The sequence below is a fragment of the Mastigoproctus giganteus genome, chromosome 7, assembly GCF_048544385.1.
Source record: "Mastigoproctus giganteus isolate SK-2022 chromosome 7, ASM4854438v1, whole genome shotgun sequence".
In the NCBI taxonomy this organism is placed as follows: Eukaryota; Metazoa; Arthropoda; class Arachnida; order Uropygi; family Thelyphonidae; genus Mastigoproctus; species Mastigoproctus giganteus.
The window spans coordinates 24,247,194-24,273,683 of record NC_143581.1 but is presented as its reverse complement, the minus strand read 5'-3'; the positions used below and the strand labels follow the sequence as shown (position 1 = coordinate 24,273,683).

General features: G+C 38.9%; 1 protein-coding gene across 1 annotated transcript in view; it reads left to right on the top strand.

Moving 5' to 3' along the window:
• Positions 1-10,887: 10,887 nt before the first annotated feature.
• LOC150082657 (lipase member I-like) overlaps positions 10,888-26,490 on the top strand; it is a 37,038-nt gene continuing 21,435 nt past the window's right edge. The window contains exon 1 of the mRNA XM_090378730.1: positions 10,888-10,968. The gene's annotated coding sequence lies outside the window, so the exon portion shown is untranslated. The remainder of the gene's footprint in view (positions 10,969-26,490) is intronic.

Genomic DNA, 26,490 nt, shown 5'->3' with positions numbered 1-26,490 from the left:
ACGGTTTGAATGAACTGCTTCATTTAGGTTCTTCATCCCAAGAACTTAGATCAAGCAGGTCTTTCCTATCGTCACTTAATGCTGTGTGATTTTGTCACGTAGCTGTTTAAAACTAAGTTTTAAATATCGATGTGTCCTATTTTATAAGATCGTGATTATGCTCCATTGCAAAGAGAAAATCTCACTGCCACGTTCTTTAATAATTTAAAACGTCTTTTAATTTAACATAATAATGATTACAGATGACAGGAACTCAAACTCCCCCTTGACAGCAAAGGTAGCACAACTGTCGAAAGGGAAACACTTCACCACCCTTTTCGGACACTCACTGGAATTTGTAGACAAGGCCAGATAAGACTGGTCATGCCATTCTCCTTATAACTAGACGCCGTTCTGTCCAGAAAAAGCTTACCATCTTGTATTCAACGACGAGCCATCTTGCTTTTGCTGTGAGTTGTACGATAGACAGCACCTTATGTTTTATTCACCAGGTTTAAATTTCAGCACACTTGCATTCCAGTTAAAGCAATTACTTGATACCGGAAACAAAAATTGACACCCTTGGTTACTACATAATACTGAATTAAGCTAACACATAGTATGAACTTTACTCGGGCATATGCTCCTCTTTTGACAACCAGTTCCTCCATCTTGCTGAGTAATCTGTTCACTCAGCAAGATGGAGTGCCTTTCCCTCTATGGGTTCTATTGCTGATGCTTGAGCATTTTTTGGTCCGGCATTGGATTTACTGTTGCTAACACTGGGTTCTTTACCCTTCGTGTGATGCTAATCCCTTTGCAGGATACAATTTTTTTCAGATGCAGTATTTCAGTTGTGGTCCTATATGGGTTCCCTGTTTTGCTGAAGGTGGAGTTACCCAGACATAGGAATACTAATGTAAGATTTGCATCGATACGATTTCCAAACATATTACCTGTCACATGCAGGTTTTCTCATCCTTACATCGTTGATTCTTAGCCTTACTCCAGACCTCTCCTTCTTTAGAAGGGCTGAACACAGTACTGCTTGGAACCCGAATCTCGCACTGCCTTCGTCTTTGGAGAGGATTGCTTTCCTACAACTTAAATCTGCCTTACAGATGACTGTTGCCGAATGGCGCTCGAGCTAAAACCATGGCGCTGTTATGCGATATGTAAAGCTCATTCTGATGTCGGGTTAATGTGAAACCACATGCTATTGCGTTTAACTATGCGTCCTTAATTTCTCTCCTACGGTAATGGCTACCTAGCTGATCGACATAACGGCGCCCATGTTTATCAACCTTCAGAAAACTTGGCAGAGAACACATACATGGAACTCCAGAAAGCCGCGATCCTGAACACGTGTAGGACATTCAGAGAGTTCTTCGACCAACAATAGTAATCAGACACAGATGTCCACCTAGTGTGCTTGGTACCGGTATCCATGGCTAGATGGCGAAAACCCATTAGGAGAAGAAAGAGATAATAGTAATATTCAGTTATTGTATTTCAGTAGTCCAAAATCTTGGGACTAATTTCATATATACTCACATACTTAATCAGGCAGTATTGCGGTGTTGTTTTTAGCGGTGGATTTAATGAATCATCCTTGAACATGCGTCCTTAATTTCGATATATTAAGAGAAGATGGAAGTTTATTTTTATGCCATTGTCAATAAAAATTTCTGAATTCTGAAGATCTCTAGAAAAGAGCAATCCTTCTTCTAAATCTTCTTCTTCAAAATTAAAGACCTTTTTCATCCTTTTCACTTTTAGATGCTTTCATATTCATTATTTTCCATTTCGACAGACGTAAAAGAAATTTCAGAAACAATTTTCAAAAAAGATACAAAACTGAAACTAATTTATTCAAGATATCAACAAATTTAATCCCTTCAAATGCTTTTGAAAATTTAAATAATGCTCAGAAATTTGCCTCGCGGGAGTCTATGATGTAAGAAAGAGAACTCAATTTTGTGTATTCAGTTCTGCACACTAAATGGAATATACTTTAATATTTGTTCATCTTTTGGTAACTCTATGAGTCTGCTCCATTACTTTTGGTCAGGTACTGTTCCTACTTAATGAGCTTCACGTGCTGCTGCGAAAACCGATGCAGGAAACAGCCAGGAGACCGCTACAAATGCTATCCTTCCCAAATAATAATTACATTAAGTAATACAGCTGTTGTATTATGAAGGCTGTTCAAAGTATCAGTGATGTAACCTATCCACACACAACTACACTGATCGGCATGTACCCCTTTTACCTCATAAATATTCAAGACTAAATCTTATCTCTTTACTCTCGTGACCTTCATTTTTCGATTTTAGCTGGGTGGGATGCGTAGTGTATCCACCAAGACCGATGAGACAGTGAGGTACCAAAATAATATATCTGTGTATTATATGCGTGGGAAGAAATGACAGGGAATAAGAGTAATCCTAACCTAGTAACCCTATGGTAAATATTTCTCACCAGAATGTTCTCTTTAACTCTAATTGTATTACTAGAATTAAGTTTCTGGAAAACGCAGTAGGAGAAACACATAACGAGCCAACTGTATTATTTAATGGACTGCAGGATCTGAATAATTCTCGAGATTCTAAAATAGATTTGGACTAGGGGAAAGACAGAATAGCCAAGCTAAATAATTCGAATCATCTAATTATTCAAAATGAAAAGATTGGAATAATTGGAGACAGAATAATAATCGATAAGGAGACTTTAAAAAAGAAAAACTGTTGAGGATAATATCATACAATAAAAACAGGAGTTACTTACAACTGAGTAATCATAATGTAGCTAATTCATTGGAATTATCGATAAAGCTCTCTACAGCTTCACTGACCAAGAAATCCAGAACGGGGGAAGGAGTTATAAGAGCATCAGCGTTTAAGGTCATAATAAATAGTATGTAATAAGTCTGTAAATTGGACGTGTTCCGTGGTCGATTTTCTGTTCAATGGAAGTAAGCACGAGTTTCCGGAGGAGAAAACCATGCTAATCTCTCCTGAGACGGACTAAGAGACGTTGTGAAACAAAACATGTAAAAATTCCTGATGTCGTCGACGGGACTCGAACTCCGGTCTTTTCCACCCGGTGTGAGAAGGACGGCATTTTAACCGACTGTGCTACCCACGAAGACAAGGGGGGGAAGGTTAAGTTCACGCATACTACATGTGAATCATTGCCTTATTACCTATATATTAGCACATCTACAGCACTTGCAAAACTTCACCAGCCACTATATTACTCGATTTCCCATTATCGTGGTCAACTGGAACCGCATCTATTCCACAACCTCATATAACCTGCTCGATATTTATTCCGGTTTCTGCACATCACTGAATGCAGAACGAGAAAGTAGATCTTCCCTACTGTGGGGTCTGTTGCTGTTGCTGGATAATTTTTCTCCATCATTGGATCTACTGTTACCCACATTCAGTTATTTTCCCTTCTCGTGATGCCAACCTCTTTGCAGAAAAGGATTTTCTTGACATGAAGGACTTCATCTCTAACCCTGTATGGGATTCTTATTTTTCTGAGGGTGGAGCTTCCCAGACATGGGATTGCTAACGTCAGCCTTGCTGGGAGAGGATTTCCAAACATATATGTTTTGTCACATGCACGTTTTCTCAACCGTACATTGTCGATTCTTCGCCTTGCTACAGACACCGCCATCTTTAGAGGGACCATAACACGGTAGTACTTAGACCGCGGGTCTAATACTACTTTCGTCTTTGGAGAGAATTGCTTCTCACAACTTGGATGACTTGCAGATGCCTGTTTTAGAATGGTATACGAGCTGAAACCGTGGCGCTGGTAAGCGATACGGAGAGCTCGCTTCTGACGTCTCGTCAATGTGAATCTATTTCCTACTGCTTTTAACTATGCGTCCTTAATATTTCACCTAAGCTGAGGAAGACTTTTGTATCCCAAACCGTCCTACAAGGTTCTCTAAAGTACGTTTTGCTTCATCGCATCTTCAACAATGATTCTGGTCGTCCAGGCATTGGTGAAGATATAATGAAGCATAATCATAATACGCCAATCCTTCCTGCGAAGTCCTAAAAATCAATAAGGAAGAATAATACAGATTTACGTTGACCACCTACAACTCCTTCAAACGCTCACACTTCACACTACGACTGCATAATATAAGTCTTGTATATCCTGGTACACGACCATGCCGTCAGTTCTTTTTAATTAGCTCTAAAGAAGTAAATTCTGTTTCATTGCACAGAGACACACAAAAACTCAAACCATTGCTCGCCCACTCGTAGAGTCAGGTGAAAGATGTATAAACATGCACGTACCGAACTCAAAATACGGGGTTTGACATCTAAGTTCCAGGAGTAAAGCAATTAAAATAAAACAAACGATATTTTTCTCCCCAGCCAGAAACAAAGTCTGGGAAAAGAGCCACTGAGATATTCTAACTGAAACCGTTTGATTTGTTTAATGCCATGAACACGCGTTGAACAAGATAACAACTGTAACGCAACCACATACTGTCGTGTTAGAACTGTTGTGCTGTTCAAGACCTCGTAGACGAAAAGGTAATCAGTAGGTCAGCTGCCACGGCACGTTGATCATGATCGTACGTGCTTAGAAGTTGCATGCAGTAGTCTTAGAACTCACTCCTGGTACTAAATTGTAAACACTTTGTATTTATAAACTTTTAAACAAGTGCAGAAGCAATTCCGATGAGAATTATCATCTGTGCGCATGTACAGATATACGCAGTGAATGACCCCCGTTCCAGCGAAAGTCAGGAAAGGTTCGCGTTTGTACGTTGTTCGTAGGAGTGAATTATTTTCCTGCTGAACTTTAAAAGATATTCAATTTTACCCGCGAGCAAACATCAGGTTTTACTTTGGGTAGATTCTCCAGCACGTTCAGAAGAAACTTGATGTTTGCCCTCCCCGCCTCAGTTTCCATTTAGGTCATTTTGACACGTGTCATAAGAAACATTCTAAGCCTTCACAAACTACTCCTAAATTATCACACTTAAAGAATAAACCCAAAAATCAATAATTTTCTTAAATATTTGCAGTAATTCATCGGGGATTCATCTAGGTTGCGTGAAGCCATCATTTGGATAGAAATTGGCTCTTACATTCAGTAATTATCGATTTCATCTTAAAAGCTGTTCTAAATCTCTTAGAACAGCTTTTAAGATGAAATCGATAGCTGTTCTAAATCTCTAAATTATTTTTAGAGAAATTTGAAAATCGGGTCTATGAACATGACTATGATTCAAAAAGTTGATTATAGAAAATACATATACATTTAAACAAGAAGATTCTCATTTTAACTCAGTTTTGTAACTGTAGCCTATAATTAGAATAAGAAGAAGGAAACAAAACAATAAGTATGATCTGGGTTGACTTCTTTTGCAACTTAGCCTTACAGTGTCACGCATGGGTTTAATAAGGGGAGACCTTCTCTGACCAATCTGATTGGATATTATGATACTGTGACAATGGAACTGAAGGCAAAAAAATAATTTGATATCACAGAGTTGAATTTCAGGAAAGCTTTTGATACTGTTGCACATGGAAGACCGTTGTACAAATTGAAGCTGTTTGTTTGTTATTTGGTTTTTAGGAGCATTAGCAACTAAAGCCATATTGCTCCCGAGATATGCGTTGGTCATTCGCTGACCTTTCCGCATCCTCCGTATTTGGTGGTGACGAGCTCGAACCACGGTCTAATCAAGAAGCGTGTGCTACGCACTGCTGTTCCTTCCCACCTGGCAATGTAGGCGCCACAAATTGAAGCAGTGTAGCATTAAGGGCAAGTTGATGCTATGGATAAAGGGACGATTAAGTGGGAGAACACAGAGAGCGGTTATCAATGGACATTGTTCTTCTTGGACTAATGTTAGTAATTGAGTCCCATAGGATTCGGTTGTGGACTCATTGTTGTTTTCTGTATTTATAAATAATATTGATGATGGCCTATCATGATAGTATATCAGGCTTAATGTTTAAGTTTTCAGATGATACAAAGTTTGGCAAGGAGTAATGAAGGTATGCTGCTGTAAAAAGATCTAGAAAAAATAGGCAAATGGCAATTGTAGTTTAACATTGACAAATGCAAGATACTCCACTTTTGTATAGTACTAATCCCAATGTAATGTATAAACTGTGTGGTACTCAGGGTAGTGGAATAATAAAAGGAACTGGGGTAATTGTGCAGTCAGACATGAAGTTCTCTGAGCAGTGCAGACAGGCGGCCAGGACAGCATTTTTGTCAATGATATACAGGAATTTGGCTATCAGGAATAAGGAGGTGGTTGTCCCATTGTATAAGGCAATGGCCATGCCACATCTTGGGGGTACTGGACAGGTCTGCAGGCCTCATTTTAGGAAGGGCATAGAGCATACTGGAACTGGTACCGAGAAGGGCAACGAGATCTGTGAGCGGAATAAATGGCTGTTCTTACCAAGAAAGGCTCCAGTTGTGCAAACTGCAGCGTCTGGAGACAAGGCACGCTCGAGGTGATCTGACTGAGGTGTTTAAGGCTTTGAATGGATCAAGCAAGCTCAGTGATGATAAGTTTCTCCCTCTTAGTCAGACTATGTGCATGAAGGGCATAAATTCAAATAGGAAGGATAATTACAGAATACGTGTGCAGGAACTTTGCCTTATGCCAACATGTTGCTGAGTGGTAGAATAAACTTCCTTCTGTTGTTGTGGAAGTGAATAGTTTGAATAAGTTCAAGGAAGAACTAGACAAAGTATCGGAGATGATGAATAAGTACAATGCAATATTTTTGGGCTGATGATGTATAGTCTTGCTCTCTTGGATTATTTGCCATTGATACTGGTACTAATTCCAGTTCTTCTTGATGCTGTCCATGACATTGAGAAGAGAGAGGGGGAACACTAATGCTACAATAAGCTTGATCAAATCCCCCACCTCCTAAAGCATAGTAGACAATTCAAATTATTATATCAGGGCCACCCGTAATCTTTTAAATATACTCATATATTTATTTTTCTGTAAATTGCATGTGTTCTCTGGTCGATTTGCCTGTTGTGCTGGATGAAAAAGCCCCAGTTTCTTTGGAAAAAACCTTGCTACCTACGCCTGACACCGACTAACTCAGCCAGGGAGTAAGCCCAATAAACTTCCTCGTGTCTTCGACGGGAATCGAACCCGGGTCTTTTCCAATGTGGGGAGAACGGTGATGATACTACTGTGCCACTCACGCAGACAGTATAGTGGACAATTTTGAAAATGTTTAGACATTAGAAGATTCTCTGTAACTCTTCCAGACTAATCATACTATTTTTAATCAGCCAATACTGTCATTCGCTGTTTCACGTTGTGATGTGTCTGACTGCATTGAAAAAAAAAAAAAAAAAAAAAAAAAACAACCGAAAGAGCCCCCTTCATTCTCATAGTCACTGTTTCTTTTCCTATATTCCCAATCAATATCATTTTTGCACCCCATAAAATCCAAATATCCCTGGATCAGAAAAGGATAAACACCTTCAAAAATTAATTGATATTGAGAAACATGAAATTCTCCTCATATTTGAAGTCAAAATATTACCGACAGTGAGACAACTCGATGCACAACAACTGTCTACTACGACGCCAATTAGCCAAATGAAAGTTTATCTGTCACCATGCAATCTGATTCAGTTGGTGAGCCCTACGATAATCAGAGGAGCTTCAATCTCCAAATGCACCTCTAAGTTCTTCCTACAGGACATTCAAGCCTATCCTCTCCAACTGATAAAGCGGTAGTACATCAAGTGAATCTAGAAAAGTCCATATCCTTGTTCAACACCCATATACCGGTGCAGGGCACAAACGTATCCAGCCTTGAGAGTAATGTCTTTATTCCTCAACTTATCCCAGTCTCATAGCAGAACTCTTGGCACCAGTCATTCAGTTCAAACCAACCACAAAGGATCTCTCTGGATCAAAGGATAACAGACAGACACGGAACGTGCCTCTGATCCGAAAACGCTCTCTTACACAGAGTTTATTCTATTCATGTTAGCCAATTATTCCCTCCCGAAAAAAATGTATTGGCCAAGCCACACATGAACCGTAGAGCCAACAAAGGACCCAGATGGAATGTGGTTGTGGAGACGTCCACAACATATAAGCTTCGGCCAAAAGAGAATCTACAAAGACCATCAAACAAAAAAGACTCATCTTCATGAGACTTTCTTCGTTTAACACTACAAGAAATCACCAAAATAATTTTTCAGGGCTTTCACATTGATGTCGAGGCATAGAACTTCTAACCAAATGCCCTCTTATACATCGCACCGTATTAACTGCATCCAGACTGACTATGAAACTATTTTTTCAACTTTCTTATTTGGCCTACGGGTATGGTCATTCGTCCTTTACCTTCAATCGTCCTGATACCCCCGTTCTACCCGCCTATATGATTAAAACGATTCCAACAGCTGGCCTTTTCTGTCAATATTCAACCAGGAGTCCGTATCTTCCACAAACCCAATTAGGATCACTCATCGCTCAAGTCCCCCTTGAATTTGAATCTCCGGAATTGATTCTCTTGTCTCAAGAATATATCCTTTTAACGCACATGAAATGACGTCCCATGGTGAGCAATTAACACATGTGAATTGATGCCTCATGGCCTTAGCTACTTCGCTTTAATCTCAGAGTACAACCATCACTTCCTTCCCCATGTAAACCTCATACCACTGTTGTATTAAACAAAAAATAACTGCCGCATGTGGTGTGACTGATTTCCTTTGCGTTGTATTAACCAGAAAAGCGTGTATCGCCAGGAAATTGTCATTTTATGATCCAATTCATATTAAAAATGTTTTCCGCGAAATATTTTCGTTTTGACATTGCAGTAGAATTCAAAACCATCCAAGCGAAGCCGTAATGTGACATTTTGATGAATATGAATTATTGCTTCGCTTGGATGGTTTTGAATTCTACTGCAATGTCAAAACGACAATATTTCGCATAAAACATTATTTTGCGAAATATGATTATTTGTTTTCTCAGTTATACAATGGGACCCCATCGAGAAAAACACTCATACATTCCAGGAAATCAAATACATTTTTTATATGACTTATCTTCTATATACAAACTTTGTACACCATAATCTTTCCCGTTTAAATTATGTCCTTAATAATATAATATAATATAAATAATGATCATACTAAATTCTTCCCGTTCCATCGAAACGGGATGAATTACACTACGTTTTCATAATAATAATATCTTTATTGAAATCAGTGAATAGATGGATGCCTGATGCAATACCCATAATAGCGACTTCTGTTAATTTTGTCGAGCAGTATATATCAACCACTATGTTTATATTCATAGAGAATAACTTCCTTCATTCTGACCATCTTCCGTTTGTATTTCTCCTCCGCATCACTCGGCACGACTTTAATCGGCCTCTCATTCCTCAAACTAAAGTGACCACTGGACCAACGTATTTAAATATTTAAAAAGTGGTTTTATTACCTGGACTCTTCCATGGGATGCCCTGAGCGAATGTATTCTTTATTTTTCAATTAATCTGCTTAAGCGATGGTTGAATTTAGTTGCTAAGACTTCTGCATCCAAGAAAATAACGATCACTACAAGAACAGACGCTTGGTGGACTCCGCAATTATCTAATTTTGTCCATCTTCACTCACAACGAAAGGTCTCAGCTAACCTACAGGAGAGACACGCATCCTACAAATCAAAAGCTGCCATCAACAAAGAAAAAGCAGGAGCCATCAATAACTAAACTCTACACGAAGGAAAAACCACCTTATACACAGGCTTCAATGTAACTTCCCACATACCTTAATACTACAACTTGAACAAAGTTGTTCAAGTTGTAGTATCAAGTTGTACAAAGTTGGCTTGAACAAATTACTAGTTTCCAAGCAACTTATAATTCTTATAATTCACAAAGTGAGATTGATGTGGAGAAGGATCTTGATAAACATTCACATCTTTAGAGAACAACTCGTAAATTCCATCAACTCGCTAACAATAAGAGCGATCTATGGAGAATATAATGTACCTTAATTCCTTCTTGAATATCTGTGCCCTTAATTCCTTCTTGAATGTCTTTAATGACATTCTAAAAGAAAACTATTTTATAGCTCAATGGAGTATATACCGAGTCATACCGGCTCCAATGATTAGTGCACCGAATGCTATAAATCATTTTAGACCAATTGACAAATTCTCAGAATTACTCAAACTCATGGAGAAGGTTTTACCCCAGTCTTAAATTCAAACTATACTACAAATACCTGTTCAGGTACGATATGCACTAAAACTGTGATCGATTGCAACAAACCTTCATTCTTTAACTCAGCCTACCAGAGACCAAGAAAATTCGGAGATCACAGTTCTCTATCTAGATGTTAAATCAACCTGACAAGTCTCGATTTACACTCTTTTGCACCAATGATGGGGTGATAAGTGGCGTGACCCTCAAGAAGAAATGTATGCAGACTTTTTTTATGTCCTTCACCTAGTTGGCAGGAGTGAGTTATCATGGTATGGGATATGTTATGTTTGTGCGGATTGATGCTGCTCATAAATTAGGTGACCTTTTAATTCTAATGAATATCTTTCTATCATGTCCGACCAACTTCTCTCTGGAATGTGTCATTTTTACTAGGATTGCTATGAATTCCTTTAAGATGAAAACTCAACTATCGAACGTGCAACCCTCATGCATTGAATAGCGAATAGTGCAGAGTCATTTTTGCTTTCTTTTGTCTAAAATTTTTCGACACAACGGGAAACTGGTGTTTCTACATTAATACGCGTAGTCACGTGTCATTGGGTAGCTGTAAAATGTGTGGTAACATGCACAGTGGTTCAATAAACGGAACGTTTCACAGCAGGTGTACTTGCTGATTTCCCTCACATTCTCTCAGTACGTTGAAGACAGCTGAGGCATCCTTTTCAGCGCTATTCTTTGGAGAGCTAAGTTTCACTTTTAAGTGAATATTTAACTTATGCATTTTTACTATTTATTTCTTAAGTATTTTATTTTATTATATTATTACTTTTATTTTGTGATTTTAATATCATTTTCGGTTTACTGGAACCACAGAAAATGAAGTCTACTTTTTCTAAAAGCGAAATTTCAGTTCATTGGTAATTTTAGTACAAATTATACCAATGAATCAAAGCAGAAATATGATATTTTGGTACAATTTGGACCAGAATCGCGTCATTACCTTTTTATGGTGTAATCTACGAATAGTTCTAGATTATTTTATTGGTTATAAGTTGATTTGGCTTTAGAATGCGACATTAACAATCGATAAGAAATATTGAGAGGGTGCGATGGAATTAGAGAAATATTTTATTCGTTTTCAGAAACTGTCTGTCAGAGCTTTTCTTTTCAATAAAATTGGTCTGCATATTTATAAACTTTGCCATATGATCATTCAGAGGTGCATTAAGGCAAAATTGATTTTTCAATTGAAATAAAGATATAATTACGGACAATGCCCCCAACCAAGTGTCCCATATATGCAACCTTTTAGATAAATACGAATAACATGTTAACTTGATTAATAATCATATGTATGAAGTTAGAGATTACTTTCTGCATAGACTATGGTATCTTGCTCTAGATTTACATAAACTATTACATTAGGCCACCCACTCGAATATTTAAATTCATATGCCGGACTGTGTGTCTTATGTCTTTTAATTGCGTGTGTTCTATGGTCCATTTGTCTGTTTTTTTGAACGAAAAATCATAATTTCTTGGGGAAAAGCTTGCCATCTATGCCTGAGACCGAGTAACTCGGCCATGGAGTAAGAAAATCCCATTAAAGTTCCTCGCGTCATCGACGGGATTCGAAACCGGATCTTTTCCATCGGATGTGGGGAGGACGATGACGATACTACTGTTCTAGCCGCGCAGACGGGAGATTTATAAAAATAAATCTGAAATTTTTAGATCCAGATCATTCCCGATCAATGAAAAAATCCGAGACCCAACAGAGAAAGGTCCAAATTCGGATCGCGGTCTATCTATTCCTGATCCTTTCATTATAATGTCATCATGATAACAGTTGTCGGTTTAATCAGTCATTTTAAGAATGAAATAAATGAAAATAAATATTTAAATATCACGAAACTCACACAATATATTAATTTATTTACTGAAACACTTCGGGTTGGAGAGCAGTCTGTCTTAGCATCGACATTCTTTGTACACGGAACTAGGAGAGGATTTGAGTCACCACTAGGGCCAAACGTCACACAGCGGATGGAACAAACTTCCATCTGTTGTTGTGGAAGTTGATAACTTAAATAAATTCAAGGAAGAACTGGGCAAACCTTTAGAGCAAATGGATGTGTGAAGTGGGATTTTTGGCTGATGTTGTATAATCTTGCTTTCTTGCATCATATGCCTCTACTAATGCTAATGAAAATGCTAGCACTAAACGACCTTCATGTGTTAACAACATGAATGTGTGCAAGAGAACCAAATAAAACTTTATGCTGAAAAAAAACAGCAGTTAATATAATAGAATGAAACATTCGTTATTGCAGCTGTTTGAAAATTCAATTCAGCATCATGTATCACTTCAGCAGCTGCCTACAAACTAATGTAGGCAGCTGCTTTATTTGACACTTGGCAATAAAGTCCATAATTCTTCCTGGAATTATGGGCTTTACTGCCATAAAATGGCTGAGAATTACAGAGAATCAATATAAAACAGTATTAATCCATACAAAACTAGTATTACAATATAAATAAAAATTGAATTGACAAAACAAAGCAATTTCTTATACATGGACGGTTTAAGTGTAAAATCAATATTGTGATTATTCAACACCTGAAGAACGGAACAGAAGACTTCAAATTAAGTGTTGAGTTATGGGACAGGAAGTGAGAAATTAGTTTTAAAACGACAATTCAAGCGGGATATAATGAAAGGTATTTGGTCAAGAAGAGATGGAGAATCGATAATAAGTTTACGATATTGTAGACAAAAGAGACCCAATGAGTTGTCTTCTGGAGAGAAGAGAAACGATTCTGAAGCTACGACAAAGAGCTCCATAGCTTCTACGGTGAAAGGCAAAGCGCTTTCAAAAGCTTAAGAATTTCATCAATTTAAGTTGAATTCTCTGAAGTCTGTGAACGGACCAAATAATAATCAAAAATGGGAAGTATAAGCTGCTTGTAGAGAAGAATTATAACTTTGTGACTGTTGAAAATCGAGAATAACTGACATACAAATATCTCAGACTTTCCAAACTTCTCTGGAAGTCTGAGATATTACAATGTAAACGTGGGAAAAGGGGATGAAATAGGACACCTAAGTCCTTGAATATATCAGTATTTGCAATTAGAGAGCTTCCAATATAATAATCGGTAAAGACGGATGGTCTAACTGCACGATTCGGTCGAAAGCGACATAATTAAAATTTTAATGGGTTTAGAAACAAGTTATTTTTATTCAGCCAGTGTGAGAGGGAATCAAAGCATGACTGGAGTTCATCGCTATCTGTTGATGAATAAATAATTTTGTAAAGTTTAATGTCATCTGCACAGAGTTTCCACTCAACATTAACTGAAATAAAATTGACAGATCATTAATGTAAACAAAAAAGAAAGGGGGACCCAAAGGTGAGCCTTAAGGAACGCCTTGACAAACAGTAAACGTTGTTGATGAAATACCATCAATTATTACGGATCGTTTACGAATTCTAAAACAAGCAAATCCAGTAAAGGGATCGCAGCCATAAGATGAAAGACCAGATTTTTTTTTGTCAATGTTAAACCCCAATGACCATTTCTCAGCCCATCTGACTAAATTTTTAGGTTTTGATGAGGCGTCATATCCTGATTTCTGTCATTAACCATCTTTCAAGCCCTCGTATCATCGGCAAACTTGAATATTAAACTTGGTATGTCTTCATCAATATCACTAAGATAGAAAACAACAAAGGACCCAGTACTGAACCCTAAGAAGAGCAAATCCCATTAACAACCCATCTGCCCTCTGTAACTGAAACATCCGCTTGTCCATAGCAGTAACTCGCTTCTAATGCCACACTGCTCTAATATGTATGTCTTTCATGTGGAGCAGTATCAAAATCTATTATATGTAGGCTAGTTCTGTGTTTAGAATCTGCTCCGGTAGAGCAGTGAGATATCAGAAAGTTATTTCTGTAAACCATACATTTCATGTTTGACATGAAAAACCTTAGAATACAAGAGAAAAAGAACATGTCATACTCATTCAAGACCGACTAATTTGGGTATACAGTATTGTGAAAAAAATCATTAGAATCTCTTATACTTTGACGGGATTCGAACCGAGGCTTTTTTTACTTGGAGGAATTTCCTTAATAAATGCAGAATCATATTTAATTAATTGTAAATATCTATACTTTCTATTTATAGATAAGCAATATTTTTGCAACGTCAAAATTGAGAAGATAAATTCCTACTGATATGCAAAAAGATTTATAAATATACAAATAAAATATGAATCTTAATACTATTTCTCTTTTTCCAAAAAGGTAAAACTTCTTGCACATGGAAATGTCTGTCAACATACCAATCAGCGTTCGAACAGAAGAAATTTATTCCACACTTCAGTGATGTTTTTTGCATTAAATGGATTGCACTGATCCAAAATATCCTAACATTACAAGTATTCATTTCGTGAAAAACGGAAACCTGGCACTCACATAATAAAAAAAGTTGTGGGTGTCATTTAATAGCTGTAAAATTTCATACCAAGCATAATACTGTAATAGAGCGGATATTCCATCAACAGGTGCATTTCCTGTTTCTCTTATTCTCTCTTTCTTTTACATTGTCACAGGGCTGAGACGAATCTGTTCCATTTTATACTTCAGGGCGTAATTAATTACTTTGTAATTATTTTAATTCTAGTATTTTGGCTACATAGGTTAATGGAAACCAAACAAAACAGTAGTTGAGTTCACAGCCAACAGGACTGTTGTATTTACAGAATCCTGGTCGGTTTAAATTCGAAAAAAGGGAGGGATGCACATTGTAGTAAATTCCACTGCTATTGTGACACTTGGCAATCCCATAGCAAAATGAACCGGAAATGCATACGTACAAAAGCGAGCAAATAGGTGAATTTTATGTAGTAGTAGTAGTAGTAGTAGTAGTAGTGGTATGTGATGCAAGAAAGAAAGCAAGTGTATGAGCTTATGCAGCATCAGCCAAAAAAAAACCACACCATTCCCTCCAAATGCCTGTCCAGTTCCTCCTTAAATTTATTCAACATATCAACTTCCACAACGACAGATGGAAGTTTGTTCCAGCAATTAACCACCCACTGGCTAAAGGCAAATATTCCATCAACAGGTGGATTTTGTTCACCGGGGGAATCCGCACATCTATTCTACATCTGTCTTTTCTTAATTTGAATTTATGCCCCCTTAGGTTCGTAATCTGTGATTTTCTGATTAATTTGGTGTATTATTCTTTACTCGGCCTTGTAATTGCATAAACGTATCGGTAAGGGTATCCACGTGTTTGCAACTCCGCTGAACGAGAAGTTCTTTAGCCATATTTAGCCGCTTGATTGAATATTTTTTACATCGAATTATTTCTGTAAGCATCTTATAGACCTAGTAAGGATCGTTAGTTTATTCTGAATTGAGACAGCGAGATTTGAAAGTTAACTAATACTTAAGTGTCCGTAGATTCACCGTTCGTAACTTTCCCGCCTTTGTGATACGATAGTTATATACCGTACTAGATAGCGTTAGTTGAACTTGGTTAGCAGATAAATTGTACTTTTAAATAAATACATATAACGACTTAGATTACAAACGTAATATAATTAATTATATTTAACATAATTAATAACATACCATAATTAATTATAATTAATTAATTAATTAATAGAATCATGACTCAGACCAGAGCAGCAAAGCAAAAGGCTCAAGCTAATGGAAGTGCTGTGGCTCAGAGCAGAACTGAGGGGGGCAGTTGTCCTCTGACTCACAGCCTTATAAAATGCACTGTTTGCTTTGCTAGCTGTTTGCAGAGCAATCGGGTACGGGACATGATACTGCCATGGGGGATGTCTTTGTGTGTGCGCGATGCAAGGAGTGTATCGATATCAGGCAACAACTCGGCGTTCTTGTGGGCCTATATGAAAGCTTGAAGGACGGGGTGGATGCCCTCGAAGAAACTAAATTGAGAGGCCCATCAAGCTCTCAGCTACCCACATCAACGCCAGAGCTTGCACTTGGGCATCGCGTGACACAGAGACAACCCCCAAGGCAGAATGCGCTGGTCCCGAAGGAACTAGTAGTTGTTGGTGACTCTATTGTCAGGGAAACGGGGAACATGCTTTGTAAAAAGGATAGGTGGAACAGGACCAGGGTATGTCTGCCAGAGGCAAAGGTTGATGACGTTGTAGAGCGAATATCATCTTTTAAGGGCACAAAAGGTGATATAGTTGTACACGTTGGCACTAATAATACTAAGAGTAGGAGACCGGCAGAATTACTTAACAAGTACAGGTCACTGTTGAACAAAAGCCGAGAATTAGGGTTGAATTTGAAAGTGTCTGCAATTCTGCCCAGACACGATAGGAGGGAGTATATGATGAGAGCCTTGTCGATCAATTCGGCCCTGGAAAGATTGTGCAAGGCTCAAGGGGTAGAATTTTTTTCAGCCTGGACTGTACTTGTTAACAGGAGAGACTGCTTCTACAGGGATGGGATACACTTAAATAGAAAGGGTGCAAGAATGTTTGCTGATGCTATCGAGGCAGTGTTAGGTGGGTCGGAAAACTGCTAACTTGGGGGGAGACAAAGACCAATAGATTGACAGTAGCCACTGGCAGAGGTGAAAGAGATTCTTGCACTGCTTCTATTAGAATGAGCAGAAGCCTCAAAATCAAGATGCATGATATTTCAGAGACTGCTGGGAGCCATTGCGGTACAAGTAAACACATGGGTTGTGTTAGGGTAGCTAAGAATAGAAACAGGTGCAGGTATACCTGCGTGTACATCAATGCTAGGAGTTTAGTAAATAAATTTGATGAATTTGAGGTATTGCTCAAAACATCGAAGGCAGATATTGTTGGGATATCAGAGACGTGGTGTCACACAGATATAAGGGATGCAGAACTGGAATTTGGGGAGTACAACGTCTACAAAAAGGATAGACAGGATAGGAAGGGGGGAGGGGTTATGTTATTAGTTAAGAAACACATAAAAACCAAGGAAGTGAAGCCAGTCGACATCGCTGGACAGTGCAGTGTTGAGTCAGTTTGGTGTGACATAAGCATTGGGAGATCAAAATTGAGAGTAGGAGTGTGCTATAGGCCTAATGACTCTGATGAGTATAATAAGAAACTGTACAGGGAAATAGAGTGGGCCAGTAAACAGAGAGTCTTATAATGGGGGATTTTAATTTCCCAGATATTGACTGAAACTTTTGGATTGATCACTCACACACTAGCAAGGCTTTTGGGGATTTATTGGATGATTGTTTTCTACATCAGCATGTTCGGGAGGCACTTAGAGGGAGTAATACTCTTGATTTGATTATCAGCAGTGATTCTTCATGCATTAAGAATCTGCAGATAAATGAACCACTAGGTGGCAGTGATCACAGTGTGCTGAAGTGGGATTTACTCAAAGAGGTAACTACCATTAGGGGTAAAGGGAAGGGTTATTGCTTCCGTAAAGGCGACTACGATGGACTGAGACAGTATTTAAATTCTATACAGTGGGACCAACTGATGATGTTACCAACAGCAAATTCAAAATGGGAAGCATTCAAAGAACTTATCTTGGAAGCTACTAGGCTTTACATACCAACTAAGAAATATTGTTCAAGGTTTAGGCCAAAATGGATGTCAGATGAACTAATGAGGCATATGGCAGAGAAGAAAAATGCATGGGATACTTACAAATTAACACATGACACAGAAGCCTATGATAGATACAAGTTGATCTGTAACCAAGTTACAAAGGAGGTTAGGCAGGCGAAGGCAGATTACGAGAAATCCTTGGCAAGGGATGCAAAGAAAAACAGCAAAGAGTTCTTTACTTATGTAAACTCTAGAAGGAACGGGATGAATCAGATTGGTCCACTTGATATTGATGGGTCAACTGTTGATGATCCTGCTCAGGTAGCTAACAAACTAAATGAATATTTTATATCGATATTCACACATGAGGAGTTATTCAGCGAGAGGAATGCCAGAGGTGTATTCAACTCTAGCAGTAAGCTACAGAATCTTGAAATAACTGAGAGTAAAGTGGAGGAGAAATTGTTGAAGATAAACACAAGAAAGGGACCCGGCGTGGATGGGATCTATCCAGTTATATTAAAGGAGGCAGCAAAGGAAGTAAGCAAACCCTTAGCCATAATTATGAGAGCTTCCTTGGACTCAGGGGAGGTACCCATAGACTGGAAATGTGCAAATGTGACCCCAATTCACAAAGGAGGATCAAAGGCTGACACAAGTAAGTAATTATAGACCTGTGAGCTTAACTTCTGTTCCAGGAAAATTAATGGAGGCACTGGTTAAAGAAGCACTGCAGGATCATTTAGACAAGACTTCAGTTATAGCTCGGACACAGCATGGTTTTGTTAAGGGGAAGTCTTGCCTGACCAATTTGATTGGATACTATGATGCAGTCACAAAAGAACTGGATGCAGGGAATAGCTTTGATATTATATACTTCGATCTTAGAAAGGCTTTTGATACTGTTGCACATGGAAGACTGCTACACAAATTGGAGCAGTGTGACATTGGAGGCAAATTGCTGCTATGGATAAAGGGGTGGTTGAGGGGGAGAAGACAGAGAGTGGTAATCAATGGACACTGCTCATCGTGGACTAATGTTATTAGTGGAGTCCCTCAGGGCTCAGTGTTGGGTCCATTATTGTTTTCTGTATTTATAAATGATATTGATGATGGTATATCAAGCTTAATGTCCAAGTTTTCAGACGATACAAAGGTTGGCAGGGTTGTCAAGGACACTACTGACACTACAGATATTGACTGGAACTTGTGGGTTGGGCACTCACACACTAGTCAGACATTTGTGGATTTATTGGATGATTGTTTTCTGCAGCAGCATGTTCGAGAGGCAACCAGAGAAAGTAATACTCTTGATCTGGTTATCAGCAGTGATCATTCGTGTATTAAGAATTTGCAGATAAAGGAACCACTAGGTGGCAGTGATCACAGTGTGCTGAAGTGGGATTTACTCAAAGAGGTAACTACCGTCAGGGGTAAAGGAAAGGGTTTTTGCTTCCGTAAAGGGGAGTACAGTGGTCTCAGACAGTTTTTAAATTCTGTACAGTGGGATCGACTGACGATGTTACGAACAGTAAATTCTAAGTGGGAAGCATTCAAGGAATTAATCGTGGTAGCTACTAAAAGTTTCATACCTATTAAGAAATATTGTTCAAGGTTTAGGCCTAAATGGTTATCAAATGAACTAATGAGACTCGTGACAGAGAAGAAAATTGCATGGGATGCATATAAATTATCAAGCGACTCAGAAGCCTATGTCAGATATAAGCTAGTCTGTAATCAGGTCACAAAGGAGGTTAGGCAGGCGAATGCAGATTACGAGAAATCCTTGGCAAAAGATGCTAAGAAAAACAGCAAGGATTTCTGTACTTATATAAACTCTAAAAGGAAGGGGCTGAATATGATTGGTCCACTTGACATCGATGGTTCGACTGTTGATGATCCTGCTCAGATAGCAAACAAACTGAATGAGTATTTTGCATCTACATTCACACGTGAGGAATCATTACAGTTTGAAAATGGAAGCAGGTTATCAAATTGTAGCAGTGTGCTTAATGATTTTGTAATAACTGAGAGCAAAGTGGAGGAGACATTGTTGAAGTTAAACATAAGAAAGGCACCTGGGGCGGATGGGATCTATCCAGTTATATTAAAGGAGGCGGCAAAGCAACTAAGCAAACCCTTAGCCATAATTATGAGAGCATCCTTGGATTCAGGGGAGGTTCCCACGGACTGGAGATGTGCAAATGTATCCCCAATTCACAAAAGAGGTTCGAAGGGTGACACGAATAATTACAGACCAGTTAGTTTAACTTCTGTTCCGGGTAAAATAATGGAGTCAATGGTTAAAGATGCATTGCAGGATCATCTAGACAAGACTGCAGCAATAATTCAGACACAGCATGGGTTTGTTAAGGGAAAGTCTTGTCTGACAAATTTGATTGGTTATTATGATGTGGTCACAAAGGAACTGGATGCAAAAAATAATTTTGATATCATATACTTGGATTTCAGGAAAGCTTTTGACACTGTTGCGCATGGAAGACTACTGTACAAATTGGAGCAGAATGGTATTAAGGGTAAGTTGCTACAATGGATAAAAGGATGGTTAAGTGGGAGAAGACAGAGGGTGGTAATCAATGGGTGCTGCTCTTCGTGGACTAATGTTATTAGTGGAGTCCCACAGGGTTCGGTGTTGGGTCCACTGTCGTTTTGTATATTTATCAATGATATTGACGAAGGTATATCAGGCTTAATGTCGAAGTTTGCAGATGACACGAAGGTTGGCAGGGTTGTTAATGACAGTAATGGCAGTGTGCTACTGCAACAGGATCTAGATAATTTGGGCAGATGGGCTAAGAAGTGGCAACTGAAGTTTAACCTTGACAAATGCAAAGTACTGCATATGGGTAGAAGTAACCCCAGAGAAACGTACCAACTGTGTGGTACTACACTTAAGGTGGTAGAAAATGAAAAAGACCTGGGAGTAATTGTGCAGTCAGATATGAAGTTTTCTGAGCAATGTAGACAGGCTGCTAGAGCAGGTCATGGGGTTTTGTCAATGATATATAGGAATTTTGCTAGCAGGGAAAAGGAGGTGATTGTCCCTCTGTATAAGGCAATGGTCAGGCCACGCCTTGAGTACTGCGTACAGGTCTGGAGGCCTCATTTTAGGAAGGATGTAGATTTGCTTGAGCGTGTACAGAGAAGAGCAACACGATTGGTGAGGGGAATGAAGGGATCCTCTTACCAAGAGAGGCTTACGTTCTGCAAATTGCAGTGGCTGGAGACTAGGCACCTGCGCGGTGATCTGATTGAGGTCTATAAGGCCTTGAATGGGTTGAGCACGCTGAATTCTGATGGGATCCTCCCACTTGTTCAGAATACGAACCTACGGGGACATAATTTCAAATTAAGAAAGGATAGATGTAGAATAGATGTGCGGAAATTTGCCTTTAGCCAGCGGGTGGTTAATTGCTGGAACAAACTTCCATCTGTCGCTGTGGAAGTTGATAGGTTAAATAAATTTAAGGAGGAACTGGACAGGCAATTGGAGGGTATGGTGTGATTTTTTTTTTTTTTTTTTTTTTTGGCTGATGCTGCATAAGCTCCTACACTTGCTTTCTTGCATCAAGTGCCACTACTACTACTACTTCTACTACTACTATGCTACTGCAACAGGATCTGGAAAGGTTGAGCAGATGGGCTGAGAGGTGGCAAATGAAGTTTAACATTGACAAATGTAAAGTACTACACATGGGAAACAGCAACCCCAGAGCAACGTATCAACTCTGTGGTACTACACTGACAGTGGTAGAGAATGAAAGGGACTTGGGGGTGGTTGTGCAGGCAGATATGAAGTTCTCTGAGCAGTGCAGATGGGCTGCAAGAGTAGCTCATGGAGTATTGTCAATGATATACAGGAATTTTTCCAGCAGGGATAAGGAGGTGATTATTCCATTGTATAAGGCGATGGTCAGGCCACACCTAGAGTACTGTATACAGGTCTGGAGGCCTCATTTCAAGAAGGATGTAGAGCTGCTGGAACGAGTACAGAGAAGGGCAACAAGATTAGTGAATGGAACAAAGGGGTGCTCTTACGAAGAAAGGCTTAAGTTTTGCAAATTACAGTGTCTGGAGACTAGGCACCAGCGAGGTGATCTGATAGAGGTGTATAAAGCCTTGAATGCTTTGAGCATGCTTAATGCTGATGGGATTCTTCCTCTAGCTCAGAAAAATCACCTGAGAGGGCATAAATTCAAATTGAGGAAAGACAGATGTAGGATAGACGTGCGTAAATTTGCCTTTAGCCAGCGGGTGGTTGGTTGGTGGAACAGACTTCCATCCCTTGTAGTGGAGGTTGATAGCCTAAATGGGTTTAAGGCTCAGCTGGACAGGTATTTTGAACGAACAGAGGGGTGAAGTGGAAGTGGGTTTTTTTTTTTTTTGGCTGATGCCGCATAAGCTTGCTTTCTTGCATCAAATGCCTCTACCAATGCTTATGATAATGCTAATGCTAAGTGGAAGGATCCCATCAGAATTCAGCGTGCTCAACCCATTCAAGGCCTTATACACCTCAATCAGATCAATTCACAGGTGCCTAGTCTCCAGCCACTGCAATTTGCAGAACTTAAGCCTCTCTTGGTAAGAAGATACCTTCATTCCCCTCCAATGTTGTTGCCCTTCTCTGTACACGCTCAAGCAAATCGACATCCTTCTTAAAATGAGGCCTCCAGACCTGTACGCAGTACTCAAGGCGTGGCCTGACCATTGCCTTATACAGAGGGACAATCATCTCCTTTTCCCTGCTAGCAAAATTCCTATATATCATTGACAAACCCCAATGACCTTCCCTGGCAGCCTGTCTGCATTGTTTAGAAAACTTCTTATCTCACTGCACAATTACGCCCAGATCTTTTTCATTTTCTACCACCTTTAGTGTAGTACCACATAGTTGGTACGTTTCTCTGGGGTTACTTATACCCATATGCAGTACTTTGCATTTGTCGAAGTTAAACTTCACTTGCCACTTCTTAGCCCATCTGTCCAAATTATCTAGATCCTGTTGCAGTAGCACACTGCCATTACTGTCATTAACAACCCTGTCAACCTTTGTATCATCTGCAAACTTCGATACTAAGCGTGATATACCTTCATCAATATCATTGATAAATATACAAAACAACAGTGGACCCAACACCGAACCCTGTGGGACTCCACTAATAACATTAGTCCACGAAGAGCAGCACCCATTGATTACCACCCTCTGTCTTCTCCCACTCAACCATCCTTTTATCCATTGTAGCAACTTACCCTTAATACCATTCTGCTCCAATTTGTACAAGTCTTCCATGCGCAACAGTGTCAAATGCTTTCCTGAAATCCAAATATATGATATCAAAATTATTTTTCGCATCCAGTTGCTTTGTAACCACATCATAATATCCAATCAAATTTGTCAGACAAGACTTTCCCCTAACAAACCCATGCTGTGTCTGAATTATTGCTGCAGTCTTGTCTAGATGATCCTGCAATGCATCTTTAACCAGTGACTCCATTATTTTACCCGGAACAGAAGTTAAACTAACTGTTCTCTAATTACTGGTGTCACCACAATTCGATCCCCCTTTGTGAATTGGAGATACATTTGCACATCTCCAGTCCGTGGGGACATCCCCTGAGTCCAAGGATGTTCTCATAATTATGGCTAAGGGTTTGCTTAGTTGCGTTGTCGTCTCGTTTAATATAACTGGATAGATCCCATCCTCCCCAGGTGCCTTTCTTATGTTTAACTTCAACAATTTATATAAGAAAAGAAATCCTTGCTGTTTTTCTTAGCATCTTTTACCAAAGATTTCTCGTAATCTGCCTTCGCCTGTCTAACCTCCTTTGTGACCTGATTACAGACTAGCTTATATCTGCCATAGGCTTCTGAGTCGCTTGATAATTTATATGCATCCCATGCATTTTTCTTCTCTGTCACGAGTCTCATTAGTTCATTTGACAACCATTTAGGCCTAAACCTTGAACAATATTTCTTAATAGGTATGAAACTTTTAGTAGCATCCACGATTAATTCCTTGAATGCTTCCCACTTAGAATTTACTGTTGGTAACATCGTCAGTTGATCCCACTGTACAGAATTTAAAAACTGTCGGAGACCACTGTACTCACCTTTACGGAAGCAAAAACCCTTTCCTTTACCCCTGATGGTAATTAAATCGTTAAGTAAATCCCACATCAGTACACTGTGATCACTGCCACCTAGTGGTTCTTTATCTGAAAATTCTTAATACACGAATGATCACTGCTGATAACCAGATCAAGAGTATTACCCATTCGACATGCTGCAGCAGAAAACAATCATCCAATAAATCCACAAAAGTCTGACTAGTGTGTGAGTGACCAACCCACAAGTTCCAGTCAATATCTGGAAGTTAAAATCCCCCATTATAAGACATTCTGATTTACTAGCCCACTGTATTTCTCTGTACAATTGTTCATTGTACTCATTCGAGTCATTAGGCCTATCCTATAACACAATCCTACTCTTATTTTTGCTTTCGCAGTGCTTATGTCACACCAAACTGACTCAGCAGTGCACTGTTTATCTATATCAACTGGAGGTACTTCTTTTGATTTTATGGTTTTCTTAATTAACAGCACATTCCTCCTCCCTTCCCATCCTGTCTATCCTTTCTGAACACATTATACTCCCAAAATTCCAGGTCTGCATTTCTAATAACAGAGTAATACCACGTCTCCGATATCCCAACAATATTCGCCTTTGATGTCTTGACCAACACTTCAAATTCATCAAATTTATTTACTATACTTCTAGCATTGGTATACATGCAAGCATACATGCATCTATTCCTATTCCTAGTTACCCTGACACATCCGACATACCCACCTGTTTCAGGATGACTGCCATCAGTCCCTGAAACCGTCAGGACCCCTCGCTCCAGATCGCTACTTATTCTAAAAGAATTTAAAATCTCTCTAACACATTCTACCAAATTCATCTGTTGCTTTTATCGTTCTTCTAACTCCTCTAATAATTTGGAACTCTTTTACTTCCTCTATTTGAAACTTGACTTTCTCCAGTCCAACTTTCCTAACAGTGAGGTAATTTTTCTTGGTGATTTTAATGTTCAAAACTCCAGCTTACTTCCTTTTTCTAGTCACACGAACCCAGCTGTTCGAGATGCTGAGGCTCTTGAATTATTAATGACCTGACAGATTGTTCAATTTACTTACCAGAAAACCAGACAATCCTAACCACACATCACGCTTAATCCTTTTTTCGCACACAACCTTTCTAAGTACATGGTCAAGGTGAGTGATCCTCCAGGCACCTCAGATCACAACTTGGTGATGGTCTCTTCTCCAACGGAGCCATTCTCTTGTGGCCATTCTGAACCTCGTGTTGTTTGGCCTTAAAAGTGGATTGATCTGCGAGATTTCATTTTTTCTTTAGCTTGGTGGAATTAGTTTCAAATCTTCTGATGTCAGCATTTGCTCAGGTCGTGTTAGTGAAATTTATCTTGTAGGGATGAAATCGTTTATTCCACACTCCACCTAAAAAACTCGTCCTTTAACTAAACCTTAGTTTTCCCATAAATCTGTTAAGGCTGTTCAAGATACGAATGTTCCATATTGCAATTGGCTTATATCCAAATCTTCATTTTCTGCTCGCAAAGCTGGCAATAATTGTAAAGCAATTATTAATCAGTTCAAACTGGATTTCGAAAAGCCTACGAGCAAAAACATGCTTCTTGTCCAAATGGTAGTCGAGAATTCTTGTGTCTTGGAAATACATTGACCACAACTTTTGCATAACCCTATTCCCACTTCTGTCGAAACCAGTTGGTTCTATTACCACTTCAGCCAAAAATAAAGCTGGCCTGGTAGCATCCTATTTTTCTTCTAACTTGTGTATTAATGATCTTGGTAAACCATCTCCTACTGCTCCCAGTACAACCCACTCAATTCTTCCTGTGTCTTGTATGTGAGAAGGATTTTGAAAAGTATGTGAGAAGGATTTTGAACAATCCTGATGCTAAGATAGCTTCAGGTACTGATGGTATTTCTCCACTTGTTATCAAATCCTGTGCTGCTCAACTTATTCCTGTTCTGTGTAGCCTTTTTTCACTTTCTTATTCCAAAAGTGTTTCCCCTTCTGCTTTGAAATTTGCTCATATCCAGCCAGTTCTTAAAAAGTGTGACAAATTCCCCCATCCAATTATCGCCCCATTACTTCTTACTTTTACTTTTTTATAAAGGAGTGGAGAAATGAATTAACAACCATCTTTTAAACTATCTAGAATTTTATTTTCCAACTGATCAGTGATGGTCACTACGGATTCCTCAATGCAGTTCCTATGGTGATATACTGGTTTTTTTACCCATCTGTCGATAAATTCAATGGAAATATTTGGTGAAACTCAAGCTTCCATCTTATGGTTTTCTAACTGTTTTTTTGTAATTGGGTATCCAGTTTTCTCTCTGACCGCTCGCTGCGGGTGAAGGTATCTGGCGAGGTCTTCTATCCTCTCCACTAATTCTGGGTGTTCTCCAAGGTTCAGTTCTTTCTACCACTCTTGTCCTCGTGTGTCTATATCCATATCCTATCCATAAATTTATTAATGACACTACACTGAATTCCACCTTCAAGTTTGAGAAACCTTGTCATGCACAAACAGCTTCAACTTCTCG